This window comes from Pristiophorus japonicus, chromosome 5, assembly GCF_044704955.1.
Source record: "Pristiophorus japonicus isolate sPriJap1 chromosome 5, sPriJap1.hap1, whole genome shotgun sequence".
Classification (NCBI taxonomy): domain Eukaryota; kingdom Metazoa; phylum Chordata; class Chondrichthyes; family Pristiophoridae; genus Pristiophorus; species Pristiophorus japonicus.
In genome coordinates, this window is record NC_091981.1 from 191,615,746 (window position 1) to 191,629,921 (window position 14,176).

Sequence of the window (14,176 nt, forward strand, 5' to 3'; positions counted from 1 at the left end):
TTCACCAACAGCTACGAACCCAAAGAAGACACCACCAACTTTGACCCTCCAACACACACACAGGTGGCAACTGATATCATGGTTGACCACGAAGACGAACTCACCATCCCCAGCAGCCCGGCAAGGCCGGCATTTGTACCGAGATGATCGACAAAGGAGCAAAAAGACCCAGATCGTCTCAATTTGTAAATAAGTGTACTGTTGACTTCACGGGGGAGTGATGTTATATATTTAACCCCTTGTAACCTGTATTACACCACCACCAGAGGGCCTACCTGTTGGAGTCCCAAGGGATCCCAGAATCCCTTGGGAGCACGGTATATAAGCAGGCCACCCACGAGGTACCTGCACACTGGAGTCTTATTAAAGGAGCTAAGGTCACACTTGCTCATTGTACACAGTACTCAGTTTCATCCTTTATTATGAGTGTACCAACTGCTATGACTATTTTTCATGCTGTATTATTATTTATATATTACTATTTCAATTAAAGATTATATTCCTCTTCTAATTCAAATGAAGGGAAGTGGAGAGAAAAATACAATGACAAACAGAATAATAATTTTAGATCGGATAAGAAAACACATAAAATAAAAGCAATAAATACAGCAGAGAAAACAGGGTTCCATCATTTGGTAGCGAATTGAGTTGAATATATGCACAGACAGTAGTGTTTTACATAAAATGTTTATATAATTGTATTATTGAATAAATTTCTACTTTTCCCATTGAATTGTTTATTAAAATACTTTTATGGTTTAGTTATATATCATATCAGATGAGTTTCTGCCAGCTAGATTAATATCCAGAGTGAGGCTCTTCTTGGAAAGAAAAGCGCTTTTATTGCATTATGCCCATGTATTTGTTTAACATGTACTTTGGCTGGATTCAAAGTGCACTTTTTAACCACATGCTGTAAAATGCTGAAACTATAATAATCACATGAAGTGTGGCATGTACCAATCCTGGTTAATGTTTATTGCTAAAACATTTGACTCAATTCTGAATTGTTTCATCCCCACGACAAATTCCTTCAGCATCACACATCATTCTCTGACAAAGAGGGCAGGAAGGTGATCTGCTACTAGTACTCTTCCAAAGCTGTTTGTAACGATTTTATCCTTCCATTAGTAAAATGTGAGGCTGATCCTGGTTGATTTCTCTCCTCATTAAAGTGATTGAATTTCATTTTTTAATCGGAACAAAGAACTGAAAGCAAATTTGCCAAAATTGCCCCCCACTTTAAGGTCCATTTGGGCAGTATGGCTTTCCAACCGGGGACAGGTGCCGACCCCTTTCTGCCCCGTGAGGGAAATTGCCCCGCGGGAGCGGAGCGGTCGCCGGTTGGTGCCCCCGACAGCTTTTCACAGCGGGAAGCTGCCAGTGGCTGGTTGGCGCGTCCGCCATTAAAGGGGAGGGCGCACCACTGCGGCTGTTAATTGCCAGCCGACTCTGAAGTTGGCCCGACAATGGCAGCCACAGTTTCGGCCAGACCACCAACAGTTAGCCCGGCAACCCCACATGAGGGGCCGGGCCAGCCCCCTGGTGGCCCAGTGGACGCCACTAATGTGGCCGCAGATCTCGCAGTGGCCCTTCCCTTTAACTGAAGGATAGCAACGTTGCTATGTGTCAGCGCAACACGGCACATCCGCGCGATACAGGAAGTCCGCATTGCGCTGACATTCTCAGCGTCACGCTGATGACACTGCCCGCTTTCTGCCCTGCTCCCAACACACTTCCACCCCTCAGTCGCCCAAACATCGTCACAACAAATTTCAAAAGTTTAAGAGGCCAAAATCCCTCTATTCTCACCCCAAGGATTCAGGCAGAGAATATTCATTTAATTCAAATTATACGCCCCGTTTGTGATGGAGCGGAATTTCTAGCCCTACCTTTTCAGCACTGAGAAAAAAATATAGGGCTAGAAATTGCAATCAATATTCTGCATCCGAATCCATAGGGCGGAAAATGGAGGGAAATTGGCCTCTTTCGCTTTTTTAAATCGTTGCAGTGGCATTTGGGGTGGCTGAGGGGCGGAAGTGCGTCGGGAGCATGGCGGAAGGCAGGTGGTATCATCAGCGTCACGCTGATGCGTAGCAACATCCCTCTCCTTCAGTTAAATGGGGGACTACTGCAAGCTCTGCAGCCACTTTAGTGATGCCCATAAGGCCAACAAGGAGGGCTTCGGCCGGGCCAGTGGCCTGGCACCAAAGAGTGGGTGCTGTGCTGCCTGTTGGCAGCCCGGCCGAACCCATGGCTGCCATTGTCGGGCCGACTTCAGAGTCGGTCGACAATTAAAATAAAATGGCGGCCTAGGCGGCGCGCCCGCCCCTTTCAGGGCGGATGTGCTGCCTAGCCACTGGCAGCTTCCCACTGGGAAAAGCTGTTGGGGGCACCGAGCAACGGCGACTTTGCTCCCGCGAGCAATTTCTCTCATGGGGCAGAAAGGAGTTGCCGCCGGGCAGTAAGGGGTCGGCGCTAACCCAACGGGGCGGGGAAGTGGGCGGGCTGAAACCCGTTTCTGCCGCTCCCAGCCCGGGGGCAATTTCAGATGGGTCAGACTATACGCCTATTTCTGGTCAGAAAGGCCTTACCGCGGTAATGGACCTTAAAGAGGGAGCAATATCGGCCCATATTGTTTTTTTCAGGATGATGCAGAATGTGCGATTCCTTCATACTGATTGGTTGGTCTCCTTGTCCTTCCTCTCCTGGAGATGCCAGGAAGTATTTATTTTGGAACGTAGATTTTCCTGTTTTTTTTTAAAAGATGGCAGCAGGTCAGTTCTATATGCAGTGGTTTTGGCCACCAAAGTAGGTAAATTGATCACTCTACTTAGTGTGCATACATCCATAGCTGATTCTTCTGACATTTATTACTGTTTTTACTGTTTAGTCTCCCCTTCTGTGCGACAATACTGTGAATGAAGTTTCTTGAATCCCAGGGTAGATAAATTGTCACTTAATGCCAAAAATGGGCCATACATTGCTATGTGAACTTTGGCTAAGAGGATGTCCACAGAAGGTACAAGTAGAAGGCCTCTGATTTTAATGTTTTACACCAATTTAAATGGGAGTTAGTTTGCACTGAAATTTTTCCTCCGCCTTTCCCAGATGGTAGCAATCCAGGATTGTTGCATGTATCTGATTGTTCTCTTGGACTATGCATTGTTAATACTCATCTTTTCTGTTCAAGTTTTGCCTAAGATGTCAAAACCCTTTAGTTGAATATACATCCCTGTTTATTATAGCTTTTGGAGATCATCCCAGTGTATACCCAAAGGCCCATGTTCAAAGATTAGGCCATTTCCCAATTTATTTGGAATATTTATAAATAATTTATTTATATCCCATTGAGAATTCTGCAGCTCCCCTTAGCAAAAGATGCAATGTTGTTAACTAATTGCTTGTATGATGTATGATTTGTGCTCTGCTTAGCTGTGCTTCATTAGTATGTGGACTCATGAGGCAAGAAATTCAACTTATGGCCATCCATTTTGTACCCATATAAATGGGCGTGAGGCCGTTGAATTTCATGTTGTGAGGTGGCAAGCATGTTGGCTTGGGAAACTTTTAGTTGTCCAGGGTGGCTGCCTCAAACAGCTAGAGGCTCCTTAAATATGCAAATAGGGGTCCTACTAAAGATTGTAGGACTTTGAATGTCACTGCCATATGGTCATCCCCCACAATTAAAGTACTTGCTTCATCCCCAAGTGGCTCTACCCTGTCTTTAACTATTATTTAACTTTTGAAATGTTGATAAAATCCATTACTATTTCCACCAAGTGTTCAAGGGACCAAAATTGCCACTTTCTATAAGAGCCGTGACCACCTCAAAGAGACGGCCACGGGTCGGTAGGGACTCCCCGCTCGGTTGGCGCAGAGGGGCTGCCATTTTGAAAATTGCCCTCCTTTAATTTTGGAGCAGTGTACGGGACCACCCCATCGGGCATGTGCCGACCCCTTAGCGACCGGCGACGACCCCCTTTCCACCCCGCATGAGAAATTGTCTGGCGGGAAATTACCTACCGGGCAATTGCCCCACGGGAGCAGATCGGTCGGTGCTCTTGACAGCTTTCCCCTGCAGGAAACTTCTTGTAGCTGCGTGGCACATCCAACTGTGATATATTCTTACAACATCATTAAGAAACACACTACACAAGATGGCTCCAAACAGAAAACCTCTCATCGTATGACCTTGTCACATGACCCTTTTATTATATACCAGGAGCTGCATTACCACAGTATTCCACTAGGTGGAGCATTATTACACTTTTCCATCCTTAATGAAGAAGCAATCATACCAAAATAATCATCATACATAACTTGCAAGGTATACACAACAAAAGTCAAGGGCTAGATTTTCCACTTTTGTGCAGATCACCCAAAAATGGGCGTTATTTCCGACGTGGGTGGTAAAAAAAGGTTTTCAGATCGCCGGCTTGTCGCACACTCTCAAAGTACCTAGTCTCCATTTTTGAAAATGGGCGTTACCGCGAGCGATACGAAATGGGTGGTAGCGTTAAATCTCACTGACCTTCTGCCAAAAAGTGTTACCGTTCTTAGAAACCGCATGGCAACGCTCATTCCCGTGATTCAGGAGGTCAAGGGTCATCATGACATGTGCAGAAGAGGAGACAGAGAGAAAGGGAGCTCAGAGGGACTGACGGTGTGTCTGGGTGTGGTGTGGCTGCTTTGGGAAGAAGGAGGGAGACTTTAAAGCTTCACAGCAAGTAGGGAAAGAAAATTAGCTGTTACCAGTCACATATTTTCCCAAATTTGGCCTATACTGGAGGGCAAGGAGGAGACATCACAGCACACTGTGGAGACTGATGCTGGAGAGAGCAGTTAGGTGGGAGAGGAGCACATTGCAGGGCGCAAAAGAGCCAGGAAGTTCTCGGATGAGGCAAATGCCTCCCTCCTCCAGGAGATCAAGTCACGCTGGGGTGATTTGACACAGGGAAGGTGTGGGAAACCCACCCCAAAGGCCTACCAGAGGATATGGACCGAGATAGCAGAGATGGTCTCATCGGCGACCAACGAGGTTCTTGAGGGCAACCAATGCCGCAAACAATGGAATGACCTTGTGGGATCCGCAAGAATAAGTATTACATTTATGTACATGTACTTATGTATTTATATAATTTGATTTGTAACAGTCATGAGTGACTATCAGCAGATGTGAGGTCTTTCACTTTTACCGGGAATGTTTTACTCAAAGCCTGCGGTCATGCTGCACGTCTTCAGGTAAAGAATGATAATTTTCATAATAATCATGATTACATTTGTTGGTTATGTGTTGTATCAGTCTCTGTGACAGTACCTAGCAATGAAATCACGCAATGATCTCATGCCATGTCGTCCTGTCACCTTTTACAGAAGAAGCTATCGATGATGAGATCTGTGCAGAGGCGAATGGGTGGGGGTCCACCTGTCCCCAGCGACATCACTGAGATGGAGGAGCGAGTGCTCGCACTCATGGGGAAGCACCTCCGGACAGCCACGGAAGCATCTGCAGCCCTGAAGTGATGCCACGTGAGTAAAGTTTACACCATTGCGTGATGTAAAGTCAATAGATGCCGCACCCACTCATATCCGAACAAGCATATATGATAGATGATTTCTAAAATTGTCCTATAAATAATGCTGGCCTAATCAAAATCATTGCAATGCAAATGTGTTGATGGTCATGAAATGTGATGTCTGTGATGATTTTGATAGCGGTGGTGCTTTTGTCGTGCATATGCTGTGTGTAGCGTTGGACTCACCTTGTGACCCTAGAACCCACTTCTCCTCTAATAACCTCATTTGTGTTTTGCAGCTCAGCCAGCAGCACCTCCCAAGGCAAGACCACAGAGGCCAGGAGGTGGGGGCATAGGGCCCAACTCTCCGGACGATCCTACATCTGGTGCTGAGGAGCTCCGATTCTTGCCCATCAATCCACAGGGTCTGTTCTCCATGGATCAGAGAGCGGACTTCGAGGAACCTGCATCACCATTCCACCCCAAGGCCATCTAGTGGTCCTTCGGTCATTCCCGCCTCCACTCTGGAGTTACCGGCCCCAAGCACCTCACCACAGGGCACCACATTTGTCCCCAGGACGGCGCCGACCTCGCGGAGGCCTTGTGGACGCGGCAGGTCTGTTTCACGAGCGCCACATGAGAGCAGAGAGATGGTACAGTTGTCCAGGAGGACTGTAGACATTGGTGAGCAGCTCATCGAAGCATCGGGGAGCATATTACGACAGCTGGCCACCACGACCGAGTACATTCCACGGATGGCGGAGGCTCTGGATGCGATAGCCAGAAATACTGCTGGTACAGGCCTCTCAGTGGTCCTCGAGCGCAGCACTCTACCCCTGTTCAGCATCACCACTGCGAACGACAGATGAGAGCAAGGACCAAGATCCTGCTTCTGCATTAGAGAATGTTCCCCCTGTCATGTATCTCACACTACTGTATATAACTGTATCTTACCATGCTATACATGACTGTAACTAGATATGACCTGTAACTACAAGCATACTTTACCACCAGGGGTGCACTTGCAGGAGACATGGCATACCTGTTCCACACAGGTATATAAAGACAGGTCGCAGGCAAGTGTGGCACTCGAGAGCTGTGAAATAAAGGTGCAGGTCCAGAGCGACCTTGACTTCAGCATGTGCCTCGTGTAAGTCTGTACTGCAGGATCAGGACTTTACAGTGGCGACGAGTTACGGGGTCACAGAATCCACAGAATGGCTACCAACGGCTCAGATGAGAAATACAATGCTGGAGACAATTGGGAGGACTTTATAGAAAGGCTCCAGCAAAGCTTTGTAACCAAAGACTGGTTGGGCGACAATAAGGCAGACAAGAGAAGAGCCCATCTCTTGACCAGCTGTGGCTCGAAAACATACGCCTTAATGAAAGACCTGCTGGCACCCGAGAAACCAGCAAGCAAGTCGTTTGAGGAGTTGAGCACACTGGTGAGAGACCACCTGAAGCCAGCGAGCAGCCTACACATGGCCAGACACAGATTCTACAACTACAGACGCTGTGTGGGCCGGAGCATACCCGACTTTGTGGCGGAACTTCGGAGGCTGGCTAGTTTATGTGAGTTCTCCAATGAACTAAGTGGGAAGTACTGAGAGACTTTGTTATTGAAGGAATAGGCCACGCAGACATATTCCGAAAGCTTAGAGACCAAGAACTTGACCCTAGAGGCAGCAGCACTGGTCGCACAGACATTCTTGGCAGGTGAAGAAGAAACAAAGTTGATCTATACTGCGGGTACGACAACTAACGAAACATCGGAACAAGGGGTTCACAGCGTGAAATGAGCCGCTACCCCCACACACAGACAAAGGCAGGAGAGCAGGCCTTCAATAGCAGGCAGTGGCGCAGAAGCCATAAAGGGCCACATGAACGGCTGTTCACATCTCATCAACCCACAATGCAAGCAATCAACTACAGACTGAGAGAAGCTCAAGAGAGATCAACCAGACACAGTTCATCTTTCGGAAACAATGGAAGCGGTCTGTGCTGGAGATGTGGGGGAAGGCACTCAACAAGGGGGTGTTGATTTCAGCATGCTGTTTGCAGAAACTGCAACTATACAGGGCATCTGGCTCGCATGTGCAGAAAAACAGCAGCTCGACTGGTATACGAATCAGAAGGGTCAGAAAGCGGACCAGAAGACGGTGGGGACAGTGCCCGGGATGCCGGGGTACAGCGGGTCAACATGATCAATGTCCACTGTTCTTACAACAAGACGCCTCCAATAAGGATGAGGGTCCTACTCAATGGGATACCCGTCAACATGGAACTGGACATGGGAGCGTCCAACCATTTGAACATCTGTGGCCGCACAAAAGCAACAGACCAAAACTCACAAGGATCGACACCAAACTAAGGACCTATACCAAAGAAATCGTCCCAGTCCTTGGCAGTGCTATGTTCTCAGTCACACACAAAGGGATGGTGATCTGACTTCCCCTGTGGATTGTCCCCGGAGATCTCCCAGCACTGTTGGGGAGAAGTTGGCTGGCAAAACTAAACTGGAAATGTGATGATGTTCACGCCATGTCGTCAGAGGAACGGACCTCCTGCTCAACAGTTCTAAGTCATTTTGAACATCTCTTTCAGCCAGGTATGGGTACCTTCAAAGGGGCTAAAGTTAAAATCTACATCACACAGGATGCCAGACCGGTCCATCACAAGGCTAGAGCTGTGCCTTATGTGATGAGGGAAAAGATTGAACACGAACTGGACCGGCTTCTGCGGGAAGGCATTATCTCACCCGTAGAATTTAGCGACTGGGCAAGTCCCATCGTCCCCGTCATGAAGCCTGATGGATCCGTACGAATCTGTGGGGATTACAAGTCTACCATAAACAGAGGCTCCCTACAGGACCAATACCCGCTGCCCAGAGCGGAGGACTTATTTGCCACATTGGCTGGAGGAAAATTTTTCTCGAAACTCAATCTCACATCTGCGTATATGACGCAAGAACTGACCGAAGTGTCTAAGCTACTCACCACCATCAACACACATCGAGGCCTTTTCATGTACAATCGATACCCATTCGGCATCAGGTCGGCAGCTGCTATAGCAGCTGCGATATTCCAGTGCATTATGGAGAGTCTGCTCAAGTCCATCCCGGGGACGGTTGTGTTTCAAGATGACATACTCATCACGGGCAGGGACACCGACTCCCATCTCCGCAATTTGGAGGAAGTACTAAGTCGACTGGATTGGGTAGGCCGAAGAGTTAAGAAATCCAAGTGTCTGTTCCTTGCGCCCGAAGTTGAATTTTTGGGCAGAAGGATTGCCGCTGATGGAAACCGCCCAACAGAATCCAAAACCAAAGCAAGTCATCTGGCACCCAGGCCCCGGAATGTCTCAGAACTGCGCGCCTTTCTCGGGCTACTCAACTACTTTGGGAACTTTATGCAGAACTTGAGCACACTGCTGGAGCCTCTCCATGTGCTACTCAGAAAGGGGTGCAATTGGTTTTGGGGGGATGCCCAAGAACGCGCCTTCAATAAGGCACGCAACCTTCTATGTTCCAATAGTGTTTTAGCCTTTTTTGACCCAGGTAAAAAGCTAGTTCTTACATGTGATGCGTCAGTGTATGGGGTCGGTTGTGTTTTACAGCATGTCAATGAAGCAGGTAAATTACAAACCATAGCTTATGCTTCCAGGTCACTTTCGCGGGTGGAGCGCGGGTATGATATGGTGGAGAAGGAGGCGCTCGCGTGCGTGTATGGTGTCAAAAAGATGCACCGATACCTTTTCGGGGCCAAGTTCGCATTAGAAACCGACCACAAACCCCTCACGTCCCTGCTGTTCGAGTGCAAGGCAATAAATGCCAACGCCTCAGCGCGCATTCCGTGGTGGGCACTCATGCTGGCGTCTTACGACTACACAATAAGGCACAGGCCAGGCACAGACACGCTTAGCAGGCTACCCCTGGCGACCACGGAAGGATCCGACGAACAGGACTGTGAGATGATCATGGCAATCAATGCCTTTGAATCTACAGGTTCGCCCATGACGGCTCGCCAAATCAGAGCCTGGACGACCAGCGACCCCACGTTATCCTTAGTCAAAAGATGTGTTTTAACTGGTGACTAGGCAGAGGCCCGCGATGCCTGCCCCGAGGAGATCAAACCTTTCCATAGGCGCATGCATGAACTATCACCACAGGCAGACTGTCTGATGTGGGGCAGCCGAGTAGTTATGCCCTTGCGGCAGAGAGGCGTTTGTCCGGGAGCTCCACCGCGAGATCATCCTTATGAAGGCCACAGCCAGATCCCACGTCTGGTGGCCTGGCATTGACGCGGACTTGGAGCTCTGTGTCCGGTGGTGCACCATTTGTGCCCAACTCAGTATTGACCCAGGGAGGCCCCCCTAAGTCCCTGGCCCTGGCCCACCAAACCGTGGTCACGGGTGCATGTAGACTATGCGGGCCCATTCATGGGCAAAATGTTCCTCGTAGTCGTCGATGCATTTTCAAAGTGGATCGAGTGCACCATTTTAAACTCGAGCACCACCTCCACCACTGTGGAGAGCCTTAGAACCATGTTTGCAACGCACGGAATTCCTGACATATTGGTCAGTGATAATGGTCCGTGCTTCACCAGTGCAGAATTTCAAGATTTTATCGTTGACCACGGCATAAATTACATTAAGACAGCACCGTTCAAGCCGGCCTCCAATGGCCAGGCGGAGCGAGCAGTGCAAATCGTTAAACAAGGCATGCTAAAAATCCAAGGTCCCACGCTGCAGAGCCGCCTGTCGCGATTGCTGCTGGCATACAGATCTCGTCCGCATTCGTTGACTGGGGTTCCCCCCGCGCAACTATTGATGAAACGGACCTTAAAGACTAGGCTCTCGTTAATCCTCTCAGACATGCATGAAATTGTTGAGGCTAAGCGCTGGAAGCTAACTGAGTACCATGACCAAAATTCGAGGGGGAGGTGGAATGAGATAGGGGACAAAGTGTTCATGCTAAACTATGGCAGGGGTCCCAAATGGCTTGCAGGGACAGTAACAGACAAGGAAGGAAACAGGCTACTGGTTGTACAAATGGACAATGGCCAAACCTGCCGGAGGCATGTTGACTAAGTAAAAAGTAGATTCACCAACAACACTGCAGAACCAGAGGCAGACTACAATGTGGAACTCACATCTCACCTGGTGGACAGACAGAGGGAACAACCTGAGGAAAGGGCAATCTCAACAGACAGCCCAGGCGAGATATCAGCAATCATACTGAACGAAACATACAGGCCAGGCGAGATACCAGCATTCACACCGAAAGAAAAACAGGCACCAAGGCAAACAACTGAACCACAACTAAGACGCTCCACACGAGAGCATAGACCATCTGAGAGACTGAATCTATAAAGACAATAAGACCATGGGGGAGGCTGATGTCATGTATCTCACACTACTGTATATAACTGTATCTTACCATGCTATACATGACTAACTAGATATGACCTGTAACCACAAGCATACTTTACCACCAGAGGTGCACTTGCAGGAGACACGGCATACCTGTTCCACACAGGTCTATAAAGGCAGGTCTCAGGCAAGTGTGGCACTCGAGAGCTGTGAAATAAAGGTGCAGGTCCAGAGTGACCTTGACTTCAGCATGTGCCTCGTGTAAGTCTGTACTGCTGGGTCAGGACTTTACACCCACCTCGGCACACCTGCTCCCGTACCCGTGCAACCACCGCATCTGTCTTCATCCCCCCCAATGAGGTACCGCCTGAGGAGCTCCTTGGCCAGGCGCCATGGAGCGAGGAGGGTCAGAGGTCGAGGTGGGGAGAAGAAGGGGAGGGGGGAAGGAAAGTGAGTTGCATTCCGCGGGTGATGGCTGTGTTATATCTCCATCTGGGTGTATGCAATTTGTTATACTGTATGGGGGCTGGGGACCACCCTCCTGTTTGCCTTTGTATTCTGTGTTGCTGGACATGTTGAACATTTCATTGATGTCAATGGTGGAAAAAGTGGGGTGTGGGTGGGGATTGGGTGTTATTGCCTGTGATAGTTTATAATTTCAGACCAATTTTTTTTATTGAACATAACTTTCTTGCGCATTGTCTCAGATAGCTCGACCATTACACACTGTTGATTCCTTGACATGAAAGGGTTAAAAACAACTTCACTTCAATCAACGTAAACTTTAACTGGCACCAAGGTGATGGGCACTATTGATGTCTGAGCTGCACACAAACAGCAGTGTGTCAGCGTTGTCACTCACATCAATGTTCTTTCAGGCAAATCGTTCAGATATCAGCTCCTCATGTAAGAGTCTTGCAGTTATGTAGCCACCACGGGCCCTTTCCTGCGGTCTGGAGGGGGTCGTGGGCATGGTTGCATAGCCAGCCTGATTGTCTTGCCCTAGGTCAGCGTCCAGCCCCTCGTCATTCTCTTCCTCTCTCTCCTGAGGTGGAGCATATGTGCCTTCTGGCAATTCTTGGCCCCTCCTGATAGTCAGGTTGTGCAGCATCGAGCACACAACCACAAATTTGTTCAGGGTTGTATTGTAGCTCCCCTCCTGTGTGGTCAAGACATCTGAAGTGCTGGTTAAGCACAGCTATTGTTTCCTGCACCACATTGCGTCTGTCTCTGTGGCTCCGGTTGTATCGCTTGTTGGCCTCGGTGTGGATGTTACGCAGGGTGACTAGGCCATATCAGTTATCACCAAGCATTTAGCATTGTCCTTGTGGCTGACTCTTAAAGATGTCAGAGACAGCGCTCTCACGCAGGATGTGATGCTCATCGAAGGTGCCCGGACATTTGGCATTCACTGCCAATATGATCTGGTTGTGATCGACAACTAGTTGGACCTTCAGGGAGTGAATACTTTTCTGTTACGAAAATGCTCCGGATCCTGAGAAGGTGGCTGCATGGTGATGTGAGTGCACTGTATAGCTCCCTGCACCCTGGGGAACTGAGCAATGCGGTAGAATGCTCCAACACTGTCAGTCTGAGCCTCCATGATCATGGGGAAGCTGATAAAGTCCATACTTCTCACGTACAGGGCCTCCGTGACCTGCCGAATGCAGCAATGGGTTGCATGGTGAGACAGAGGGCAAATCTGGACCGCGGAGGCCCGAAAGGAACTGGATGCATAGAAAGATCGTGACTTTGACCTCAACTGACACTTATGTCCTGATGGCAGGCTGCATATGTGGCCTGATGAGCTCACATATTTCATTGATCACCACCTTGTGGAAGCGCAGTCTCCAAAGGCAGGTGTGCTCAGAGACATCGAGGTAGGACCTCTTTTCTTTGTACGTGCGGGGTGTGTATGGTCTGGCCCTCCTCCTCATTCTGACGCATCTTAAATTGGGAACATAATGATGAGCATCACAAATTGAGCCATCTGCATCTGCAGCATCTGCGTATTAATCGATGCAGGTGTAGGAAGGAGGGGTTCTATTTTGTGGGACACTGGCACTAGTACTGGGACAGGGATGAGCTGTATTGCAGAGATGGGCTACAACTGGTGTCATAGCGGAAAGGATATATAGGGCTGTTGATAGGACTTTAAAGCAAGAAGACTGAGGGAGCAATATGGTGAAAATAACACAAGACTGAAGATAAAAGAAATAGGAGATGAGAGTAAAGGATATACTTGCTTTGGAGGCAGTTCAGAGAAGGTTCACTAGGTTGATTCCGGGGATGAGGGGGTTGACTTATGAGGAAAGGTTGAGTAGGTTGGGCCTCTAGTCATTGGAATTCAGAAGAATGAGAGGTGATCTTATTGAAACATATAAGATTATGAGGGGGTTTGACAAGGTGGATGCAGAGAGGATGTTTCCACTGATGGGGGAGACTAGAACTAGAGGGCGTGATCTTCGAATAAGGGGCCACTCATTTAAAACCGAGATGAGGAAAAATTTCTTCTCTGAGGGTTGTAAATCTGTAGAATTCGCTGCCCAGAGAGCTGTGGAAGCTGAGACATTGAATAACTTGAAGACAGAAAGAAACAGTTTCTTAAATGATGAGGGGATAAGGGGTTATGGGGAGCAGGCGGAAAAATAGAGCTGAGTCCATGATCATTCCATGATCAGTCCATGATCAGATCAGCCATGATCATAGTGAATGGTGGAGCAAGCTCGAGGGGCCATATGGCCTACTCCTGTTCCTATTTCTTATGTTCTTATGTCAGACCAAGGTAAGGAACAAGGGTAAAATAAACAAGCAGGGAACGAATACAGTTATAAAACAGAAGTTTAAAAGAACGGTTAAAAATAAAGTAAAAGTGACAATTATTAAAGACAAATTAAGCTGCCTGTACAGTAATGTATGCAGCATCCAAACTAGAACAGGGAAACTGGAGGCAATAATCCGTAATGAGGAATTGGATGTAGTAGGAATAACTGAAACATGGCTATATGGCTGCAAAGAACAAGACTAGCGACTAAATATTGCAGGTTATAACATAATCAGAAAGGCTAGAGAAAGAAGAAGGCGGTAGATTAGCTTTACTAATTAGAGATAATATAATGGTAGTAGAAAATGGATATAACTAATAGAAGGTTGGAAAAAGAATCCACATGGATTGAAAGAAAAGATAAGATGAGATCGATCACACTAATAGGGATACACTACAGGCTGCCTGGAGGTGCAGGAAGAAATATGTAAGCAAATACATGAAATGAGTAAAGGACATA

At 48.0% G+C, this 14,176-nt stretch overlaps 1 protein-coding gene across 2 annotated transcripts in view; it reads right to left on the reverse strand.

Annotated features, from left to right (window-relative positions):
* Positions 1-14,176, reverse strand: part of LOC139264549 (insulin-like growth factor-binding protein 4) — a 185,809-nt gene that overhangs the window by 144,906 nt on the left and 26,727 nt on the right. The window lies entirely within an intron of this gene.